The following is a 24,051-nucleotide window of genomic DNA, read 5'->3' as shown; positions in this document are numbered from 1 at the left end:
ATTCAGGCTCAGTCAAGGTCAAATCTTCTATTTTCACCATGATTTCCACTGCCTTCTTTCACCTATATTCCCTGTAACTTCTATTTCTATGCCACGTTATAAAAAGGGCAATATGGCCTGCAAAAGCAGCTCCACCTTAGACCTACTTTGAGATACTGAACCCAGGAGTGCCCCTTTTATGTGAGGGAAGAGAGAGCCGCCGTGTTCAGATGGCTAATCCTTGTATGACAATACTTTGACACTGCAGAGAACACTACCTCTAGGGAGCAGCTAGAGAAAAGCACAAAGAGACAAAACAGAGACAGTCTTCCTAAAAATGTGCCCAAGGCAACAGAACATTTCTACCACGATTCCCATCTTTTGGCTCTCAGTGCTCAGACAGAGAAAACATCTCAAACAACTTCCAAGCAAGCCAGGTCTCCATCCAGATCTGCCTTTAAGAGGCCTTCTCTCACTTCATTAGTTGCCCCTTTCCATCCCACCATTGAGGGATGATAAAAGCAGGTCCACAAGCACAAGCCTTGTGGTCTCCCCTCCAGGAAGGGTGAAATTCCCATTTCACAGGAAGGGCACCAATGGGAATCTTACTGAATGTCACAGTGAATTGCACAGCATCTGCTCTCTGCTACGCTCAGGACAACCTTCTCGATAGAGCTTTTCCAGGAGGGGTTGCTCATCAGGTCTTATTTTTAAAGAATCTGGGCCAAGTCATCCCTGCTGTAGCTTTAATGACGTCAATGAGCTACAGCAGGGGTGAAATTGGGCCATTATTTTTTATGTCCATATGTCATGTACCCATTAAAGGGAAAAAATGCAAAAGAAGATCAAGGAAGAAAAGAAAAGTTATTGAATCGAAGACTATCCTGTGCAGAGATTAACATCCAGATGTGGAATGTTACTCTCTTGTTCCTGCTGTACACTTATAAACATAACAGTTTCTGGAAAAACAAATACTTCTGCAGTGTCAAAGTACAACGAGAGTTCTGCAGTGACAAATTATACCTACTTTTTGTATCCTGTTTTGGCGAAAAATAACCAAGAAATCTTCACCAGGAAAAGGCCTCTTCAAAACTCAGAAGTAAGGGACAGAGTTGCCAGTACCTGCTAGTTTCTCCACTGTAAACCACAATTAATCATACTCTGCATATCACCACCCAGTAGTAAAGCCCAAGGGAAGCCCAATGGACCTGTTCTGAGCTCATTTCTTAGTAAATCCAAACCATGATTATACAAATATCAAAGTATGAAATCCAAGTTTAAACCTAAGCAGTGTTTGCTGTCAACAGTCAAAGCCTCAAACGCCAACACAGAAAGGGACGTAGCTGAGACCAGACCTGCCAGATGCAGGACACCAGCTGTGAACAGCAGCAGTAAAAGCCACCACAACACACTGGGTTCCTGTGCTGACTTTCAGAACCCTATCACTTATCTTGAGTGCCCCAGGCCATGAGGTGCTGCCCTGGGCTGCAGGCAGCGACTACAGCCAAACCACAAGATACATCACAGCCACTGACACCTACAGCCAGAATATCTCAACTCCATCCTTAAAAGCCCACTTAACTGACATTTAAGCATCTGAGTAACTGTATCGCACGAACATAGGTAAAACTACTCACCAATATGCTTGTAGAGTCACACCAATATGCCTTTGAAGCTAGCCAGCAGATTTCTCAGAGTGGTCCATGAACAGCATCAGATGACAGGAGTTTGCTGTTCAGGGCCTCTCCTGTGTACGTAACTTTGATTTCAAAGCTTAATGGAAGAGTCCTTTGAAATCTTCAACTCCAATTCTCCAAGTCTCAGCTTTAGTCAAAGACTGAGTCTTCTTGGAAGGGCTTTTTAACAATGGTTTTCCCTTTGCATTAATGGGTTCCGTTTCCCACAACAAACCAGACCAGTTTGGGTTTGTTACCTTATTTTTATTTCTCTCCTCCCTCCCCCCCCCCCCCCATTCCAGCACTGGAATCAAAATAACTTGAGATGGAAAACGTGTGACCTCCCGAGCCTTTATTTACAGTATCACAACCCACAAGGGAAGGATCTGTCCAAGCTTTCCAGCTGGAATGGCAACAGCAGGGACAAAACGTGCCCTCGTTTCTGCAGCCGTGATATTTAACACATCACAGAGGAGAAGGAATGGGGAGGAGGTAGGAGAGGTACAAGCAAGTAACGATGCCATGGAAATATCAGCTATGCAGGTAGGCTCATGTGATTAGGTCTTTTCTCCCGAGAAATAAACAGAGGTACATGCAAATGTAATTGCAAAACCAGCCTGACACATATTTAACGGGGTTACTTCTTGACTTTTACATTATACAAGACTGTAAAATAGAGAAGCCTTCTGGACTTTCACCTGAATTCGTATTAGTGCTGCAATGATCTCTCTTCACGCCACCATCCCCCAGATTACAACAGACTGTCAAAAACAAGCAGCCAGAAGCAGTGGAATCTTCCTCAGACATTTCAACAGCACAGAGGAACACAAATGAGCAAGGTTTAGATCTAGAGAAAGCTACTTGCAGCAGGAAACTGTCAGTTAGTTTGTGGTTACAACCACACCAGTGTCACAGCTCTTTCCTCCCAGTTAAATATATATGACTAAACAGTTCCTCGTGTCTAGTGTTTCTATGGTATAAGGAGGAAAACAACAGGAAGAAAAACCTGCCCATACTTCCAGTAGAAATTCCATAGCGCCAGGCTATACAGGAGACTCTCTCTTTTGGAAGGGGATCCTTCTGTACCTTTCCAAACACTTATGCCCCAGACTGTCAGGTCTAACTCAGTTTACCTGTAACTATCTCCTACCTTTACAAGACCCCATTTCCCCTCCCTTATCTATTAGCAGCTTCCCCTTCTCCCTGCCTGGCACTGTCACAAGTGCCACACTAACCCACAACCTTTACCCATCAAGACAGGGGAAAGCCACAATTCTACTGCTCCATTATGCTACCAAACAGGGTTCCTCTCCTTGCCAGTACAAATGCAGCCATCACCCAGCTCTCTAAAGTGTTACCAACCTGATGTAACTCACTGTAAAGTGTTTTGCAATATAGGTTCCGAAGGAGCCAACATCAGGATAGATTCCTCTGCAGTCAGTCTGTTTCCATAGATTTACCCACACAAGGGGTGCAATTCTCACATCATGTCACAGCAAGTCGCCTTGTAAGCACAGGACACAGAAAATTTAAGAGTCAGCCCCAATTTGTGTCCATATAAAAGGACACAGGGCTCTGGAAGGGCAAAAGCTTGTCACATTACACAGCCAGGGGTGGAAAATCACAGCGCAGCGTGACACAGGCATAAAGTCAGGTGCTACAGGCAAGGCAGGGAGTGCTGGAAGGGCATTAGATGGACCCAGATGCAAAGCAAACCTGTGCTTCCTTGTGACAAGTCACCATACATTCCTTCAGTGAGGAGCACAAGTTGTTTAGAGGGGACAGCACAAGACCTCTGTCCCCAGCCTGCCTCGGATCTTACCTAAGGCACCCTGTAATTCCACCTGCTTTCACCTCATCTACTTTCCCTTCTCACATATATTAGCCTCCTGCCCAACGTCAGTCTCTGACTCTTCTTACAGAAACCCTCACTCCTCATCCCACCCTGATTCCTGCAGTTACAGGACTGGTGGAAACACACAAAGGCAGTTCAGTGCCCCTGGGCAGCTGGAAATGAGGATGCTCAAGGACCGAGCAGCAGATACCTCCTCATTCCGCATCCCCCATCTCCCCCATCACACTGCTCCTCCCAGTGGCTTTTGGCCAAGGTCCCCCGCTGCAAACATCACAGGCACTCAGGGCTTGTGTGCACACACGTCCCTCACATTCTGCTCCCAGCAGAGATTGAGAACACTTCCCTAGGTTTTGAAACGATTCTATGCAAAACACTGCCAGGCATGACTTGCAGAGGACCCTCCTCCCATCATTTTCACTCTGTCCAGCAGTTTGGATTCAAACCCTCCAGGTTTGGAAAAGCAAAGGGACGCACAGGGAAGCTGGTAGAACAGAGGGGAAAATTACCTTGCACCAGAGCATTTGCCTGGACATTGCTATTCAGCTTTTTCTGTTTTCATGAAGGCTGCATTCCCTGACAATTTAAAACCCATTTTTTCTCCCTCCATTCCTTACCTGTCAATCCACAGGCATTACTGGCTCTCCAGTGACGCAAGCTGCACAAATTCATTTGTGTGAATACAGTTCTGAAGGCAGTTTTCCCTCACCAGCTCAGGAAATTAATGACCACTTGGGCACCTCTCTTACTGAGATCTCAGCCCTGTTAAGTCCTTCAGGCAAGTGAAATGAGTAGAGCCACAGCCTAGGGGCAAAGCAAACCCTAAATATTGCTAAGGACTGCATTTCTTCTTTGCTGCTACCACTAATTCAGAGAAACACACTCTCCTCTACAACAGCTTATGGGGGGAGCAAAGGGGGAGTGCGTGACCTAAAGCAAGGGAGGCAAAGCTCTTGGGACGTAGATGTTCTCCCTCAGCACAGGAGCACAAATCCACATGGCAATTAATGCCTGTCCTCTGTTAGAGCTGCTGACAGCAGCTTTTGTTCCCAGAGAGACCTGTCCACAGCTCCTTCAGAGAGCTGCAGTGGGCAGAAGCTGTCAGGCTCCCTCCTGAAGAAATCAAGTGTCCCACAGTGGGACAAGCTGCAGCACCGGGAGCAGCCTACCCAGGATGGCCTTTGGCTCTGCTAATCCTGAAGCAAGAGGCTTCAGGAAGGGAATCGACATGGGGAATGGCAATGTATTCACTGGGAGCCAATTTCCTGACACGAGGTTACTAAGGTATTCAAATCACCCTTAGTTTTCAAGGATTTCTGGTCAAGATATTGCATGTTAATACAGAGCTGGTGTCATTGCAGCTTCAGTGCAACTGCTGCGATCCTGAGGTATAAACCCAGAGAAACTGAAAAGATATTTCAGTCTGATAAGTGAACAGCCTCGGATCCAAACTCATTTATACTTTCTGTTCTTTCCCACAAATATGTTGCTCTTAAAGCAAAAACCAGCAATAGGAGTTTTAGCATCCAGCAGGAGAAATGCATAGCTGCTATACCACAGCATCACTGCAAAGGGAAACATTTGGTGGAGCTGAAAGTTAAAAACACCCTTTCTGATACAGGAAAAAACATGGGAACGGTGAGGGATGTACTGGGGGAAATCAGATGATGCAAAACTACACATTCAGCCTAAAGCTGACACCCCATCTACTGAAAAACCCCTGCTCAGCCACTAATTTTGGAGGCAGGTTTGACACTATGCTGTGCATTCCTAGAATCCACACAGAAGAGGTCTGATGAGAGCTGGTACACATACACAATGAACCCACAAGCAGCACTCCATAGGTGACAGCACAAGAGAGTAGCAGGTACATACATTCATTATGAGCATAAAATCTCTTCATTTTTACTTGTTAAAGAACACCCCAGGGTACTTGCTTCATCAGCTACATTCTATATTGCACATCAATCCTTTTGGCAATGTAAAGCAAATTAGAAGTTCAGAGGAAGGAAAAAAGGTAGAAACTAACCACAATTTTATGGTGGCACCAGAGGCTGCACACTGCTTAGTTCAACACAAATAACATGCAACAAGGTTAAGATTTTTTTGGGGGAAAAGGCCCACATTAGATTTAAATATACACAAAGAATTTATGTTAATTCACATCTGCGCAGCCATTCTCCCTTTAACTTACTTATTTGAAAGATTTTAGATAAACAAGGGTGCTGACTACGCAGGAGCAGGCAAAGAGCTTGAGTTCTCGTTATAAAGAGGTTTATTACCAACACACACATCTGTGCAATTTAAGCAAACCATGTCCTTTGACTGCCAAACCTCATCCAGCCATTCTTCCAGACTCCATTTTATCATGTTTCCCCCTGAGCATCTATTCAAGTGGAACCCAAGGTAAGGTTAATCCCCACTCTCACCAGCAGCAGCATCCATCAGTCTCATTACCATTCTCCCTAGTAACATCTAAATGTTTTTTCCCTATCGTAGAAGAAAAAGAACAGCCACCCAGCTGAAATGCCAGGACCTACCTTCTGCAAAATATCTCTCTAGATGCTTCCGAACACAGGAGGGAGTAAAGACAGCATTGCTGGAAAAGGATGTCACTGTTGGTCCACATGTGTCAACATCCTAGAGGAAGATAAAACACAGTCACTTAACTGCCATGGGAAATCAACAGCAAGAATACAGCTGCATTCTTTTCACAGCTACACCATGCTAACGGCTCCTATGCAAACAACATAAAGCTACAACGTTTTCTAATTGCACATCAGAGTTTCTCTGCAGACATCCCTCCGGTATGTCAGAAATTCAATACGTGATAGTAGGCGGCAGTGAGCACCTCGGGGATTTAAAGTGCGTTCCAAGCCCTGAGTCATCGGCATCTCCAACTCATGGAAATTAGAACAAAACCAAAACAAAGCAAAAAAGAGAAAGAAGAAAACCCACTCGCACGCGTCGCGCTGACCACCCTCATCTGCTCTCTGTGAACACTGTAACTCTCCCCTCAAGTATTTCCCCCATCACACACTAAAACCATCACATCGCAGCGCTCCTCCAGTTAGCTCCCCGGAGACCAGGCAGGATCCCACATTCGAGGGTGGAAACAAACTGGAGCTGCCTTTATAAACCCCACAAGTCCTTCCACACCTGGAGGAGGAGTGAAGAGAAGGCACCTCCCATGGCTGCTGCAGAGGATGGAGCAGCCAGGCCTGAGGGCTGGTGAAGCAGCAGCACCCAGGAGGACAGACCCAGCTCCCTTCCCACACAGCTCAGGAAATGTCAACCCCAGGCAGCCCATTTACAGTTCATTTCCCAGCCAGCAGATACCTGCTTTCCTCCAAGGCTGATTTTTGTCAGGAGGGCTGAGAGCAGAAGGAACTGAGAGCAGGCAACACAGTGTTACCTGCCAAGCAGCTTATGTGGTTTGCTTCGTTATGCCAAGCAGCACATTGCCTTTCTAAGAGGCACAGACTCATCATTACCTCCAATCTCTGGAAACTGTTTTTAATGCCACCTTTAAAGCACCTGGTTTGCATTTCAGGGCACACACATGTGCTATATCCCCCACCCAGCCATCACTCCACTCTCTTCTTGACGTGTTCGTGGTTGAATGGGCTTTGAGCAACCTGGTCTAGTGGCAGCCCCTATGGCAGGGGCTTGGAACTAGATGAGCTTTAACTCAAACTATTCTATGTTTCTTAGACCTCCCTGAGTATATTCAAGTTCCTTTAAGTCTTCCTTAATTTCTTGGCTTATCCTCTGTTTGTCTGCCCCTGCTGCCCTCCAAGCAACAGCCAGAACAGAACAACAGCTCTCAGCAGCACAAGGTCTGACCGGGCAGATGGAGAAGGGGAAGCTGGATGGACTATGTGCAGCCCTTCCCCTGCCAAGTCACTCAGGGCAGGCAGACGGCTTCAGGAAGTCAACAGAGAGCAGCAGATAACTTGGCCACACGTGCATGCAAGGGGGACTGGGCCTCAGCAACTCCCACACACTCCAGAGAGCCACCCGCTCAGAGTAAAGCTGCCTTTAACTCACTGAACTCCAAGGCTGCAGCAGTATTCCCTTCCCCTTCAGGTCAGGAAAGGAGCTGTGTTTTGCACCAGAACAAGCAAATTTGGGTCCACATCCACACAAAGAAATGCATCTCCTCAACTGGGACCTGCATTCAACCCTTAAGAGCAGCATCCACAACCAAAGGGTTATAAGAAGACACCAATATACTCTGCTCCATGCTTGGGAAAACCACTGGTATCTTCAGCTGGGGTACACTGCTCCAGTTAACAGACAGATTTATGTCTGACCAACAGCTGAATGAAAAGTGACCACTCTACTTCTGTACCTCCTTGCACAGCCATTTAAAACAATAACAGTGCTGGCACAGGTCAGACTGATCCTGGAGGAAGAGCAAACGTGAGTAACATTTCAGGACCACTAATCTCAGAGACCTCGCCGGGAGCAAGCAGCCGGACAGCTTAAAAGTATATTTAGTCCACAAATGCTTATTAACGTCAGCGGCTGATTCAGAGCTGAGCCACTCGCATGGAGCACAAATGCCACTTCTGCTTTCCCAGCCTGGCTTTACAACAACAAGTGCTGGGTATCAAGTTGCTCAACGTACCTCAAAACCTCCTGTGATGCAACTATGAGATGTGGATCTAAGCTGAGCTGGAAACCACAGGTCTAGTCTGTAGCCCTATGGAGTCTGAGCTGAGTCTTACGGATGAGGGATTCCCACGTGCCAGATCTGGCTCACGTACAACTTTCCACTGTGGTCTCACAGCAGCCACCACACGTCTGCATCCTCATGTGCACCACGCAGAGGAAACACTCCAGCCAGACAATGGTATTAGAGCATTTCCTTAGCTTTGCTGGGGCACTTTGAGAGGTGAAAGCACCACGTATGAAGAGCCAACCTGATCCAGCTATCCAGGACGAGCTACAAGCCAGTATTTGCAACACACACACATAGATGCAGTTGTCTTTCAGACTCACCAGACGCCATTCCTTGATGTCACCCAAATGAGTGCCATGTGCTACAAAGCCGAAGCTTAGTTTTCTTTCCATTTATTGACTATCATTCTTGTTCCAGCTATTAATAGAGTCGAGACCAGATCATAACTAAAATGGACACTGCAAGCTCACAACAAAATTAACAGGGAAAATCATCGCTGCTTTTAAAATTACATCTTGACATCAGTCAAAGGAAAATATCTGATTATTTCAGAGATATCAACCTGTGTCAAGAGTTTGGGGGTGGGCTTTGGGGCAGAATTAACCCACTAAATTCCTAAGGAATCCTTTAAGAAAAAATTCTTTCCAGAAAGCGACATGTAAAGCATTTCTTCCCCTGCTGTTCTATACAATGCGATGATTGGAAGCCCAAAGGATTTTCTCCCTAAATCACCTATTCAAATCTGTATGATGGAAATACATTCAAATAGACCATTTTAATCTTGCTTTGCATTTCAACTTTTAGAGGCTTTTCCAGGAAGGCCTCGTTAGTCTTTTAGCCATTCTACCACACTGAGCTCCCAGTAAACAAGAGCCCTCACATTCCATTTCTTCTTTAAAGGGATTATATATATATATGTATGTTTTTAACCCAATATATAGATGGTCTGGTTAAGTCTTAGTATTTTTTACATGTCATACAAAAATTCACTCATCAAGGCACTGGGATTTCTCACTATCCAGCCTACACCTGTTTTCACAAGCTAGACAAGTCTCTATAGGTGCTGGAACATCCACCGTAACCTAAGCACATAAACACAGGCTGACTCCATTCCTTTGGTTTTGAGGAGCTCAACACAGTTCCCAGAATTAGCAGGGCTGGACCCATAACGTGTCTCAGTGTTTGGTTGACCCGTTGTGGGAGCAATCTCAAAAGCCTCACTGGGCAGCTGTGCCAACCCAGAGAGCACACACAACGCCTCCTCAGTTTAAGAAAACCAACCTTGAAGCTTCCTACCAGCTTTCTCCTTTTCAGTTTCAGGGTTGGGGTTTTTCCCCCTGTGTTTCTAGGCTGGGAAGGGTGACAAAACAACTTCTCTTCAGTGACAGCAAGTCTGAGACAATTACTCCAAACAGACGGAGCTCTCTATGTGCTTGCTAACAGTGCTGAAATCAAAAGTGGTTAAAAGCAAAAGCACTTCGGAACAACAGAAACTGAAAGTATTGCCTTTGGGAAATGTAAACACCAGCATTTTCCCTAACTGAAAGAAGCAGATCACTAACGGAGTCTAGGACACCCTGACATCTTTATAAAACCTGCTCTCTGCCATAATCATACACAATTCACCTCGACTGCATTCCCAAGTCAGAGCTTTCAAAAATCACTGCAGTTTGCAGAGGCCTCACTGATGCTATTCTTAATTTACTTATTTTTAAGGTGTGAGAACAGATTACCAATGCAAAATTCAAACTCAAAGCTTGTCAGTTTTAAGCCTCTTTTAGATTGGTAATAATTAACCCTATCTGCATTTCAGAAACATTTTGTGATAAGTGGTAATCAAATACACAGCTAAAACTGCTTCTATTTTAAATTTATACTACTGAAAGGCAGGAGCCTTCAGCATTATTCATCAAGGGACACATTTGTCCAAACCAAACCACCAGGAAGAAGCCACCCAACAAAACAGGAGTTAATGCAAGAGCTCCCAAAAGGTTAGAAGAACATTTTTATTATGGGTGATTTGCAAAGGCGAATGTTACAAACTTGCTTCCCTCAAAGCCCTTTGAGGAAAGTGGGATCTCTCCAAAGAGATCTCTGGGCATCAGAGAAGCTCAGAAACCCAAACCACTTTTGGCTTTGGAGCAGCAGCCAGTTCATCACACAAGGCACACAGCAGCACCCCACAGTTATTACTACACAGACTGACATGCAAATACATTTTGCAAGTAGGAAGAGGTGCCACCCTGCAAGAGGAAAGTGGCTCATACTCAGCACACTGAAAACACTACATTACCCTAACAGAACTAGCAGTTACCTTTCCATGAGGGATGATTAATCACAAGACGCTTTCTGATGGCTTCAGAAGGCTTCTCTGCTTAACTCATGTTACAGTCCGCTTTTCACTCCTTGCTCCTAAGGTGTACCGTCACTAAAACACTTTGGTGGCACAACAGAGCTCCCACCTCACCATTACCTGAACACACACTTGGTGACAACTGCAGATCAGAACACACTGGTGAGTGTTCTGGTCTCTCACACCCAAGAGCAGAGTCCTGCCGAGCAAAGGCAACAGAAAGCAAGACTCACACACTGCTTGTGCAGAGTCAGAGACACAGAGAGCACTACCTTGCAGGGATAAATGAACAGGCAAAATTGCTCCTGGAGAACACCACAGCTGCTTTAGCTCAGCCTACTGCTTTTGCACGATCTGCATTAACAAACACTAAGCCTGAATGAGTGTCAGCTGTGGTCAAACACTGCATGCCCGTGGTTTGGAAGCATCAGCTTCAGACCACAAAGAGTCACAGGAGTCCTGTACCCACAGAGAAGGTGTTTTCTGTTCTGCTCTCTGTTAGCCACCTGAAAACATGAAGGGAATTTAAGTGAGCAACTGAAAAGCAACAAACCAGAGAGAAAGAGATTCAAAACCCTGCAGAACTCTGTAATCAGAGGAACAGGCTCTGGGACGTGCCAGGAAATCAATCAACATGCAAAATACATGCAGCAGTTAACTAGAAAATAGGAGCAGCTTGAAAAGGCTCCTAAACCATTTTCCTCTGTCTGATGCTTGTAGCATCTGGACTCTCCAAAGTGCCTCTGGGGTTACATTCCCTAAGGAGCACAGCATCCTGAGCTCACTGGAAGCAGCCAGATCCAGGGGGAAGGGAGAGGAAGCAAACAGCAAAATGTTTCCACAAAGCTGCCTAGGCTCTGGAGCTTGCTGTACCAATGATGCTTTTCCTTTGCAAAGCACTCTCCCTCCTTTAAGTCATTATTCCCTCGTAGGAAATGGGGGACTGGGGTGTGAGGTGTTCCAACCCATTGCTCTCATTAGGCTGTGAGAAAAATACATTTAGAAAACCACATATGCACCCTTTATGTTATTGGGTGGTTTATATATATATATATATAACATATATATAACACCCACGATTGTTACGGACCTCACACCAGCTTATGTAAAGAGGGAAGAGTTCACATTTAACATCACACACCGACAGTGGCAATGTTCCCTACAGCCTCCAGGTCACCCCACCTCCCCAGACAGCATCCTGCCTCCACGGCGGGATCCCAGGAGCTGCACACAGCAGCACCTGCTCCGCGCTGCCATGGTACTGGTTTGAGGTAGGCAGTTATGTTTTGTATAAGTAAGTTTGAGGTTCAGATCCCAAAAAGCAGCTTTTATAACACCTATTTAGAGGCAAGTTCCAACTGCCCTCTGAGAGAAGTAAAACCTACACGGTGTTTGATTCCAGGAGCACAAAAGTGGAGGAGGAGAGGGACAAAAATAGCAAAAGCCTCTTGGTGGGTTCAGCACCTGTGTGTGCTAAAGGCACTTCATGTTTTATGCACAAGAGTGTTATCACCCCGGTGAAGATTCCCAAGTGAATCAGCCCAACGAGGTCCCTGCAGCCTGCTTATAGGAGCACCTTTTCCCAAATTTCACTTTAATTCACCCATTTGATTTCTCTTCCTTTCCAGCCATTTATAACCAGGTGTATTTCCAGCAGAGAACACCACATCACTTCCACCTTGCCCTTTCCCATATAAATGTGGCAATTAGTGGAGAAGAATTATTCAACTATGCAGCATTTCACCTGAAATAAAGCTCAAGAAATAATCCAATTGGTGCTTGACAGCCAGGGAGGAAGCACAGTGTGTCAGGAACATGCTTAAAGAGGGTTTGAAATCCATTCCTAGACCTCGATGGAACCCACAATCCATAATAACGCTCAGTACTGGGCTTTTATCCTCCGTTCTATCCAAGCTCATCTGCTGATCAATGAGGAGTCCCATGGAATTTCAATGTCAACACAGCAGTACTGTGGTAATGATTGAAAATATTTACATATTGCCTCATTGATCGTGGGGTGTTCCTTTCCCAACCATCTGCCTACTGGGCACTCTTTAATTCTCTTTTGGTTTTAGGGCTTTAAATAGCTATAAAGCAGGTTATTTGAATATCTTTATGGCTACCATCCAGCATTCCACCTGAAACAGGCTGTTTACTTCTCATCCAGAACATTAATGCTGCAGCATTAATCAATTTCATCCCATTGCAGGGACAGGAAAAAAAAGGCATTTTCTTAGCAAGGACAAAATCAAAAAGCCAACACACAGCTGCTCCCTGCTCACCAGAACCAAGAGCCAGCTCACCTACAAGGTCTCATTTTTAATGTGACTCAAGGGTGTCATCATTTTGACAACAGATGAGTCAAATGGAAATATGTCACTCACTCTGCACTCGTTGCCAGCCTTGAGGTAAAGAAACCCAAAAGGGCTTTTTTTTTTCCACCTCCAGATGGAATATCTTATGATAACAACAATGCTAAGCCCCTGGGCTCTGTAGTGCGTGCCTGTGTTTATACTGCCTTCAGTAACTACTCAAGTTATAACAGTGTCAGACTGGTTTGGATTGGAAGGGGCCTTAAAGCTCATCCAGTTCCAACCCCTGCCATGGGCAGGGACCCCTTCCACTAGAGCAGCTTGCTCCAAGCCCCTGTGTCCAACCTGGCTTTGAGCACTGCCAGGGATGGGGCAGCCACAGCTTCTCTGGGCACCCTGTGCCAGCGCCTCAGCACCCTCGCAGGGAAGGACTTTTTCACAGTATCTAATCTAAATCTCCCCTCTGTAGGTTTAAAGCCATTCCCCCCTTGTCCTGTTACCACAAGCCCTCATTAAAAAGCCCTTTCCAGGTTTCCTGTAGCCCCTTTAGGCACTGGCAGCTGCTCTAAGGTCTCCCCGGAGCCTTCTCTTCTCTAGGCTGAACCAGCCCAGCTCTCTCAGCCTGGCTCCATAGCAGGAGAGTAGCACTGCTCAGGTTACATACACCAGGCAGTTCAGGTCAGCTGCTGCCCTACAGACTGCAAGGATAAAGATTAAATAAGCATCAGTGAGACCCCGTGCACCAGTGCACCCAGAGACTCACCCAGCCATCACTCACAGCAGGTTCACCACACGTGGCTGAACCTCAGACATTCAGCAGGCCCTGGGGTACCTACCTGGGCTGAGAAACAGGGATTTAACCTCCAGAAACCCCAAACAACAGCAAAAAGCACCTCTCTGCAAGCAGCTCTTGACACCAATGTGCTGCACTCCCCCAAGGAGTTCCAGATAACTTTTGCATCCTTGATCCCACATTTCCACATAAAACCATATTAAAAAAGCTTTGAAAAGCTGATCTGCATGCATCCTTCTAGGAAGTTTAGGATAAATAAAATATATAGGGAAGACTGACATCTACACAACCTACAAGTTTGCTGCAAGAGATCTTTGCAGAATACTTGATAGGAGTATTAAAAAGGTGGTTCTCAAACAGAGAAAGGGACTTTTTCAGGCTCCAAACCTCTTTATAATCAGAAACTGCCTCTCCTAGCTGCTGCTGCTATTAACTTGATTTAGGAAGAAAGGGAGGTCTACAAGTCAAATTATTCCTAGCCTTTAAAGCAGGAATAAGAATACTCTCAACACAGTTTCCCTGATTTTGGTAACGATGTTTAAGATAAAACATCACCTCATTTTTCAGTTCTACTCTGATAAGGAACAAAACATAAGTTCTGTCAGCAAAATGACTTACAGACAACGCAGTACAGAGTTGGGGGGAAACAAAGAAGTGCTCCAACATATCCGTCTTTGATAACACAGATGCTCCGCTATACAATGAAATCTCCCCTTTATGTCAAGCTCATTTTTCTGCTGGAGCAACTGTATGGAGAAGGACAGAAGGACAATAGAAGGTGGCCCTTCACCTCCACCCTCTTCACACAGATGTATCTGTAGATGTGATCTGGCTCTTGACCTGATGAGGTCCACTGAGCGTCAGGCTCAGAAAGAAAAGCACCTACAAAACATTAAGGAGCAGCTTTCCTTACAGCTTTGCATAAATAGTTGTTGCTGTTAGAAAACAGTTCATAAGAACCTGCAACTCTGAGAAGTTTCATTACCCAGAGTCTTCTCCCCCCAACACAGTGATGCTGCATTTCCAATACTACTATTTCTCCAAGCAGAGCATCAGGCGGAGGTATCAGAGCGCGCACCCTCAGCAATCACGTCAAACCATCTCCTGCCCTCCTAAACATAATGACAGATTAAAACCAGGAAGGCAGAACACCACACAGAAGCTGTAGTAAAAAGTTTGCACTATCAGGTAGCTTGCCCAAATCTGCTCTTCCCTCTCACAGAGGTAACGTCTTAGATAAATGTGCCTTTCTGAAAACCCTATTTATAGGCATTAAATGTAACCACAAGACAGCAGTAAGAATTATTGTATCCTCCCCAAACAGACAAAAGACACTGTGTCCGTGCTAAAGACATCTTTGGAGGTATTTGATGGAAGATGTTTACCATCTGTTGAAGTTAAAACCTGGAACAATATTTTACACTCCAGATGCAGGTTAGACAAATAATGGGTCCTGAGAGTCTGGGTAAACAACACTTAAGAATAAAGGAGAGAGAGAAAACGAAAGCTGTCCACTTTCCATCAGTTTGCTTTGGTGGATCTAAAGTCTAAGAGCACCACGGTCAAAAAACTAACAGCCCACCTGGAGATAAAGAAGACAGAGCAAAACCAGAGACAAAACTCCTGGACTTTTGCTGTCTCTTCTACTGAGCCATGATCTGAAACGCTTCAGGTGCCTGCTAATGGTTTACCCTTGTTTAAACCAGAAGTGATCCTCCACCTTTGCTTGTAAAGAGCACTGAAAGTCAGCCACGGTGAGTGGTACTGAGGAGATGAGGATGGCAGAGAAAAAGCAAGCGAGAGGCCTTCCTCCCCCTTCTGTTCTTGTTCACAAAATATCTCCGAGCTATTTACATACTCGCATCCTGAACTCCCCCTCCGGTTTCACAGTTTGCAGTTAACTCTGCATTCTGCTGCAGATAACACATGTTTAGCTTCCAGCATGTTTAGGCTAGAACACCCTCTGAACGTAAGGCCAGGTCTCCAAAGCCACAGGGGGAAGTCCTTCCAGATGCAGAGCCTGAATAGGAGATAACAGACAGAAATATGAGGCTCCATCTCCCCACTGCCCTGAAGAAATCAACCTACCCAGCGAAGCAGACAACGAAACAGCTTGGCAACGCCTACAGCTGGTGCTCAACCTCGGATCCAGTGAAAAGATGTAAATATTTAGATTTCCATTTCATCTGAGATGATAAATATAAAATGTCTATTTCCTTCTTCAAGGAAAAAAAAACCCCATAACATTAAAATAGGTAAGCCACCCACAGAGAGAAAGTGATTCTGCAGTGTTTCTACCTTTAGGAGGAGGATATTTAAGTTATGGTATTGATCTTGAAACAAATTACAATCACAAGTGAAGTTATTCCCATTGAATTGTCTTCTTATGTATATAAAACATAAATCACATCACATCAATATATAAATACGTACATAACATTGTTTTGCTGTTCACTCCGAACATGAGTGACTGATGGCTGCCCATTATTTTACCTCTTAAGAAACGCTCACGGCCCTTCAGGGTTCCCTATGGAGAGGTAACTCTGACTCCAACCCAAATCATCTAAGAACAGCCCAGAGCAATCCACCGAGTCCCAAACCAGATTCTTTACAAGTAACCCATTCGAGGCACAGCAGAAGCTGGGCTGCTGTTTATCATGGCTGTACTATAAAAACCTGAAGCCCTTCCCTAACCTTTCAAAGCACATAATGGAATTAAGGCCCCACTACACATCCAGAGTTAAGTCATGCAAACATCAAACTTCTTTAGAGCTGGAGATAACGCGGCCATGCCCTGGGAGTTCCAAGATACGCCAAAGCCTCAAGGTGCTGATGTGATTACACACACTCCCACCCTCCACACTACGCCTTCTCAGGTCATTGCTCTGTGGGTTAAGGCTGTTAATGGGCTTGAATTAGTGTCCTGAAGCTCAGGGATGTAAGTGCCAGCAATCCAAACAAATCAGAGTTAACTTCCCTGTCCCTTACAGGAATCCCTGCCCTGATGACAGATTATGAAACTTCCAGCTGCTCATTCACTGTTATCTTTCCCAAATCCCCCCAGTTACACTGCAAGGATCAGATACGCCTTCCCAGCTAGTGGGAAACCTCCTGAGTCATTACGGGACTGTCCAGACCTCTGTTCCCCCTATCCATGACAAGGCTATAGAAACTCTTAGAAAACCCCAAGCAGAAATCCCAGTATCTGGTCTCCAGCAGGAGACTTTGCTGTTTAAAGGCACAAAGAATGATGACTGGCACTCACTTTTCCTCATCACATCAAGGGAGCCTCTCCTATTCACCTAATCTCAACTGCTTTCCTGCAGAGGAGTCTGAAGGTTCCTGCTTACAATGCCACAGCACGCACCAACCTCAGCTGTCCAAACACCACAAAGTCAGGGCTGTAACAGCCATGCAGAGCCCTCGCTACCCAAGACACCCAGTGCTCAGGGTTGGGATTTTTGTGAGAACACTCTGAAGCGCACAAGGACACCCATTTCTGGACGGTGCATCTCTTCAAACCTGCCTGAGCAGGATTTGCTGGAGGCTGCTTAAAAGCCAGCAGGAAAAAACCCATTCTAATTTGGAGTCCTCAAGCAGCAGCTCAGCGAGGAGAAGGCAAGGATCAGCCTTTCCTATAAAGGGTTACTGGAAGAGCGGCTGCTGCTCAGGGTGCCCACGTTCCTTCTGCCCAGCACACCGCTTAACCAGCAGAGGTGTTTACCTTCTGTCCCTGCCCTCTGCGGCTGCAGACTCAGAGCACTGGTATGTGCCCTCCTGCCAGGCACCAGCCCAGAGGATGCAGGAGCAATGACCCCGACACCTTCGCTCCCGAACTCAGGAGCACCCTGACAGGGCTGACAGCTTCACTGTAGCTTTCCACACCATTTACCGACCTGGGCTGTGTTAACCACCAAAGCCAGGGTAACCAGATCCTTGTTATATCCTTGCACATGGGAGCCCAAATGCAGGAGGAGATGCTCATTTCCCCTCCTGGCTGGTCTTCCCTTGCACCTCCTGGCTTTGCAATGAAAGACAATTCAGGCAGCTGGGACCTCCTCAGATGTGCCCAAGCTCTCCAGGGCAGGTTTGAGCCCTGTTACTTCCTGCTCTTTCATGGCAAATCATGCGGCTCCCTGCACCCACATATGCTCAATAACTATTTCTCTCCACTTGCCTAAGCAACCTCTTATTTCTTCTCCCCTTTGAAGCTTGACCCTGTATCAAACACACTCAAGAAAGTGGGAAGCAGCTCTGTCTCCAAATACTGCCACCTCTCAGGAGCATCCTTTGATCCCCACAGCCACCCTTCAAAAAGAAAGATGCCTTTTTCCCAACTGGTTTCTAAGCTCTCCAGTGGGATGTAACAAAGCATTTTGCTGTGAGCTCTAAGGAGATAGATATCTATAGTTAAACTAAGAAAAACACCACCAATACAGTCCCACTGTCAAAACCCCTTCCTATGGAAAACACACAAGGATGACTTCAGGAGCTCCACATACTGACTTGGCATTGTGCTGATTCAAGCGCCATGAAGTGGTAGGATCTGACTTAGCCCCGAGCTCAATCGTTTTGTTCTCCTCACATTAAGAACATCTAAATATCATTCGTTACTTTGTTCATTTAAAATTTCCTAGGAGTCTTGGCATGGACACCATGATCAGGGAAGCCACATTCCCCTTGAGTTCACACAGCCTCCTCTGCCCCCGTACAACATCGTGGCACTTGGATTTCCTCCAATGCCCAGGAAACAAAGTTAAAAATAAAGTGTTTTATTTATTCTCTCCTTGCCCCCATTAATTCCTCCGTTTCCATTCGCACTGAATACTACACAACATTTTTGTCCGTAAGACGCTTTCAGGCTCAAAATTAAATCTAGAAATATCTTACTGATTTGGGGAGGCAAAACAAAATGTTAATCACATCATCCCCTATGTCAGCATTCATAAATTAAAAGGTATCACCATTTAGAGCAATTGGCTATTACAAAAACCATGGCTTTTAGATGGTGCTTTTTCCTTCGAAGAAAACAAAGAGCAGACAGGCACTGCCGCCCGTTTCTCCCCTCTCCCTGAAACAAGGCACGAGTCTCGAAGAAGAGGAAGCCTAAAAGAACATCATGTGAAAAAAACCTGTTTCTCAACGGATCATGCTGGTCCTAGAACAGGACATTACTATGAATATGCATGAATGGCATGAGTCAAACTACACCCAGGAGTAAGCACCAGCTTTCGCTTGCCATGTTCCGAAACCTTCCAGTCAGGCTGCCAAGACAGCAAGTGAATGACAAGATTTTTGTTTGAACGGAGGGGGGGGGGAAGATTAATGTTGGTTTGGATTAATTGGAGGAACCTTAAATTAGCTTCTTTCAATGTGCTGCTTCTCTGTTTGGCCAACTCACAGAAGCAGTAACAAACTGAGACTAGAAAGAGACTATTTCAATTCAAAACCCCTCAGCACCACTGTCAGTTGTGAGTTTTGAGAATTTCTCTTATAAAACACATCAGGACAAGGTCTCTCCAAACTGGTTGCTGTCAACTCAAATGAGAAGTTAGATAAAACTCCCACGAGCCAGATGGCAAATCACAATAAACGCTCGGGCTGTTAGATGCACAACAGGCGACATACGCATTGAAATACACCATCAGAAGCAAACCTAGAATAGAAAGGGTATTTTAATAAGAAGTTATCATCTGGGGGGAAAGATCCTTGTTAAGCTCCTCAGAATCAAAAGTCGTGCATTGAGAGCTTCTTACTTTCCTCACCACCCCATGTAAGCATGAGGAGCAGCTAACAACTTACGCAGAGTTAGGTTAGGTATAGGGCTACCAGCAACAAGAGCCTCGGAGTTCACTCTTTTGACATACTTATAACCCTTTCTGCCAAGTTATTTAAAAATATACTGTTAAAGGATACCAGGGAATTGTTTACTCAAACCATTACTGTTTCCTCAACGCAGATGCATGAAAAAGTTGTATTAAGAAGATAAACAGCTGCTACTGTATGCTGTTTAAATGGTAACAAAAGCATCTAAGGGCCATAAAGGGAATAGTAAGGGAATTAAAAAGCATTTTTATGCATGAAGATGGCTAACATCCGTACATTCATTAAAGTGGTATCAACCATGTTTTTAATTAAAAGTTACTGACAGAAACTTAAATATGATCAATGAAACCTAGCAACCTACCAGCAGCCTGCTCTAGCAAAGCCAGAAGCACAATGAGCTGCATATCCAGCCCTTGCTTGCTCCTTTCACTTTCCCTCTCGGAGATGCTGCCACAATCAGAACACATTGCCAGGACCACAGAGCAGCATTCCTGTGAGAAACAGCAAGCCAGGACAAGCCTGCAGCTGTGCTTTCATGCTTGGCCATGCTTTATTCCGTATATCCCGAGGAGGCATTTCAATTACCAAGCAGCAGCACGGGGTCAAAACAACGAGGTGGTTACCTGTCAGAATAACCAGGCATACAGCGATCTATTGACCATTGCAGGCATGAGGTCTGCCAAAGGCCGGGAGAAAGGCTGCCCTGCAAACAGCCATCTCCTATTCACCAGTGGAAAATATCACTCAGAAGGCAGCGCTGAACTCTGTAACGCAGTCAGTCTTCTTGTGTTACTCAGGAGCACAACGCAGTCACGACAAAAATAAACTACGTGATAAAAATACAGCGCGAGGAGAAAGATGTGGGCAGGGAGAGGGAATTAGTATGGAATAGGAGGATAAGGAATCCTACAGGCCATAGACATTGCGACGTGCAATCAAGCCATCTCCTGTTTAAATCCTGATGTCTGCAAAGACTAATCTAGTGCCATTGTCCTGCTGAACCGGTGTCATGTACAGAGCTCAGCACATGCAGATTATGTCTTCAAAGATGGGGTTTGGCATCGTGTTACCCACTTAGCTGCTTCCAGACACACAGAGCCCACAGAAGATGGAAGCTTTCACTTCAGAGCAGGTACTCACAGAAGAAGAAACTTTTGCTTTTTGCTTCAATACACAATTTAAATAAACTTTGCCTCAATCGTGGCGTTTTAACATGAAATGTGACAGGTTTGAATGGAGTGGCTGACTGAGCAGGGCGCTACGCTGAGGGGCTCTGCTAATGATGCTCCAGCCCCATGTCGAGTGCACTCCTCTGGGCTCCTTCAGTGGAGCGAAAGGGGTTGGGGAGCAGGTGAAGGAAGGGATTTAACCCTCCCACAGATGGAGGAGAAGCTGAAGTTGTTCGTGCTGATGCCTGCTGCCATGGGGCAGCAGCATTCTACAGAATGGAGCCCAGGGTCATTTGGGAACACCAGTTTGTCAAGTGAGAAGGGATGGCCAGGCCCAGAGGAGAGGATCCCCTCTTATAGCCCATCATCCAGCTAAGGAATGGGCAACCTGCTCTTTGTAAAGGGAAAATTCCTGCTCCAGTCCTCGCAAGGGGATCATGGCTGATTTCCAGCGATGCTCACTACCGCAGGGGAGCCTCAAGCCCCAAAAGCCCACACTGTTCTTCCTTAGCCATAATCAGCCAAGTTACTCCTTCCATGAGGCCAGGGCAGCTCTCACCCCTCTTCCCCTACCACAGGCGGGGAGACCAGCCCCGGGCAGCGCCTTCCTGCCCTCCTCACAGCACAGGCCTCATCCCAGGGCCCCCACCACAGCACAGGCCTCATCCCGGTGCCTCTGCCATAGAGGAACCCATTGGAATTCAACCCTGGGAGATGCGGTAAGGGAGGAAGGAGGAGGAGGAGGGTCGCGGCCAGGATGAAGGCTCTCCCTCGGGCTGGGCTCGCTCTTGGCCTCACACGGACTGCGCCTGAAGGCAGCCGGCACCGTTCCCTGACATCCAGCCCGGCTTCGTGCACCTCCAGCCACCACAGACCGAGAATCGCTCCCTCCGCCGTGCCAGGAGCCCGGTGTGGGGGGGACTCCATCAACCCCGGCACTCAAACCGCCACCGAGGGCAGAGGGAAAAGGTGTTTGCTGCCTCCAGCGAGCCAGCCCGGAGAGAAGGGAGCGCGGACGGGGGTGCACCACAGCCAAACCCCATCACCTCACCGCAGGGTACGTTAGAGATAACGAACCTCTCGGTACAACCCGTGCAGCAACGAGGAGCCGCGCACCCGCGGCTATGGCTGCGGCGCCCGCAGACCCGTCCCTCCCTGCCATTCACTCCTCTATTGGGGAAACTTTTACCACCGCCGCATCCCGCTCACCGCGGGCGGGACGACCCAGCCCGCCCGCCGCGGCCCTCAGGGGCCGTTCCTCCGCCGCCCGCCGAGGCCCCGCCGAGCCGCCCCGGCTCCTCAGGGGAGGCTGAGGCCGCCCCGCGGGCCCGGCCTTACCCCCACCGCCCCTCACCTCACGCTCCCCTCAGGCCCGCTGCCGGCCCTGCCCAGGGTGCCCGCCCCGCCGCCCCCCGGGTCCCCCTGCCACGCACCGGCTGCTCCCGGCGCAGCGGCCGCGGCTCCCGCTGGTGCTGCTGATGCCGCGGCGGCTCGGCGGCTGCCGCTGCCTACGGGTGGCTGCCTGCCGACATGCCCGCGCTCCGCTGGCATAATCCCCGGCGAGGGTGGGCCGGGCGCAGGCAGCTCCTCACCCGCCGGCTCTGCCGCGGCGCGGGGACGGCGGAGGCGGGGGGAGGCGAGGCGGGCGGGCCGCCGCAGCTGCGGGGAGGGGAGGGGAGCGGAGGAGCGGGGAAGGCGAAGAGCCCCGGCACCGGCTCTGCTCTGCCCCGCTCCTGCCCTGCCGCGCCGCCCGGGCAGCTTTATCCGCCCGCCCGAGCCGTGCCCACCGCCGCCGAGCCGCCACTTCCTTCCCCGCGCCGAGCCGGGCCGGCGCTCCCGCACGGCGGGCGGGACCGGAGCGCCGCCTGCCGGCCGCGGTGGGGACCGGCACCGGGGCCGCGGGGAGCGCGGCGGGGTCGGGGTGAGGGGGCCCGGCCGGAGCCGTGCCCGCAGGAGGGATGGTAACAACGGCTACCGAGGCACAGACGCCCCAGTGGGCAAAGGCCCGGCCCAACCCTGCCCCTGGCACCTTTTGCAGCCTGAGTGCGCGCTGCAACGAGTGGAAAACAATCACTAAGGGGTATTAGAGGGGAAAAAAAAGTCAAATTTGCCAGTTTTCAGCTTTTTCTCTTTCCTTAAGGGTACATCACCTCAGCGCTCCTCCTCCACTCCAGCTCCTGGATAGAGCAGGGTAATTCCAAACTCACCAGCTGATGGCTCAGGCTCCCGGCCCTGAAGCATCAACGGCAAAGAGGCCCCATTTCTAACTTGCATTTTAGAGATGCGGACCGATGGAAATGCTCATTTCCAAAGGTTAAATCTCTCGGTGAAGGAGCTGTAATGTTTATCATTACCAGAGGAAACAACACGTGTCTCATCAGAGCAGGCAGGCAGACCAAAGCCTGAGGCTCCAGGCAAAACCCAATGGATTAGGAAAGGTAATAAACACCTACAGAGCTGCGAGGTGGCAGGGGTAAGAAGTCTAGAGGAAGGTGATTGAAGTCCTGCTCAGGGCAAGCACAAGCTTCTGGGTCTCTAAAAGCCCTTATTTGTCCCCAGTTTGCTGATGTTAAGGGGAAGAATCGTTAAAGGGATTAAAAAGCTGCCCAGCAAAGCGCAGTCACGTTCCCACGGCGAACACCCGCTTCCGCGCTCGCTTCTGATGCGTGCGGTCGGATGCTGGGAAGCGCTGAGCATTCCGGCCTCCCACTGATCTCAGCTGGAACTGCAGCTCTGCCTCAGGAACCAGGCCAAAGGCACCATGCCGGCAGGTCAACCCACCAGCAGACCTGTCTGCAAAGGCTGGCCTAGAAGCGCACCAAGAACAACACTTCGATGGGCTTTTTTCCCCTCCTCCTTCAGTGTTAGGATAGAACAGAAATAGCCTGAAGAGCTCCAACAGATGGAGGAGGGCTTTTGATTAAAAAATAAATTCTGACTCACAATTTGTAATAATAAAAAGACGACATGACTAGGAACAGCACGGGACTGAACGAGGGGAGAGAGCAACAGAAGCTGAACTGATTTACCTGCTTCTTCCTAACATCTGTCAGGAAAATTGTGCTTGCTTTTGCTGTAGGTGTTGTTTTCCTCCATCAGCACAACAGTGGACTCCTGGAATTGTCCTGTGCTGGATTCCTTGGAAAAATCCTGCTAGGTAATTGATCCTTCTGAAGAACACTTTCAATCTGAACCTGTTAATAACTTTAAATGGAGGGGAAACTTCTTCAGCTGAACAGCAGAGCTGCAGAGGGAAGTCAAGATTTGGTTTTCCTCCTTCAACCCCTTCTAAGTAAAAATTACAAATAATATGGAATACCATCAAAATTGTACAGCTACTAGTGCAGTTGGAGATATATTTGAGTTAACTCTAAGTATTCAGGTCCAATTTGTATATTTTAAAG

The 24,051-nt window shown here is 47.5% G+C and overlaps 1 protein-coding gene across 11 annotated transcripts in view; it reads right to left on the bottom strand.

Moving 5' to 3' along the window:
• Positions 1-22,457, bottom strand: part of PITPNM2 (phosphatidylinositol transfer protein membrane associated 2) — a 131,892-nt gene extending 109,435 nt beyond the window's left edge. For 2 of the 11 annotated variants that reach the window (XM_057422610.1, XM_057422614.1), the window contains exons 1-2: positions 22,081-22,454; positions 6,048-6,147 (exon numbers count right to left, since the gene is read on the bottom strand). The gene's annotated coding sequence lies outside the window, so the exon portion shown is untranslated. Of the gene's footprint in view, positions 1-6,047; positions 6,148-6,465; positions 6,485-6,510; positions 6,530-10,667; positions 10,884-22,080 lie in introns of those variants that run through there. The other 9 variants (XM_057422615.1, XM_057422616.1, XM_057422620.1 and 6 more) reach the window with 8 other exon arrangements.
• Between the last annotated feature and the right edge of the window lie 1,594 nt (positions 22,458-24,051).

This window comes from Pezoporus wallicus, unplaced genomic scaffold (genome assembly GCF_028554395.1).
Source record: "Pezoporus wallicus isolate ANWC-B61680 ecotype Strahan unplaced genomic scaffold, APGP_CSIRO_Pwel_v1 contig_9942, whole genome shotgun sequence".
NCBI lineage: Eukaryota > Metazoa > Chordata > Aves > Psittaciformes > Psittacidae > Pezoporus > Pezoporus wallicus.
This window is presented reverse-complemented; position numbering and strand designations above follow the sequence as displayed.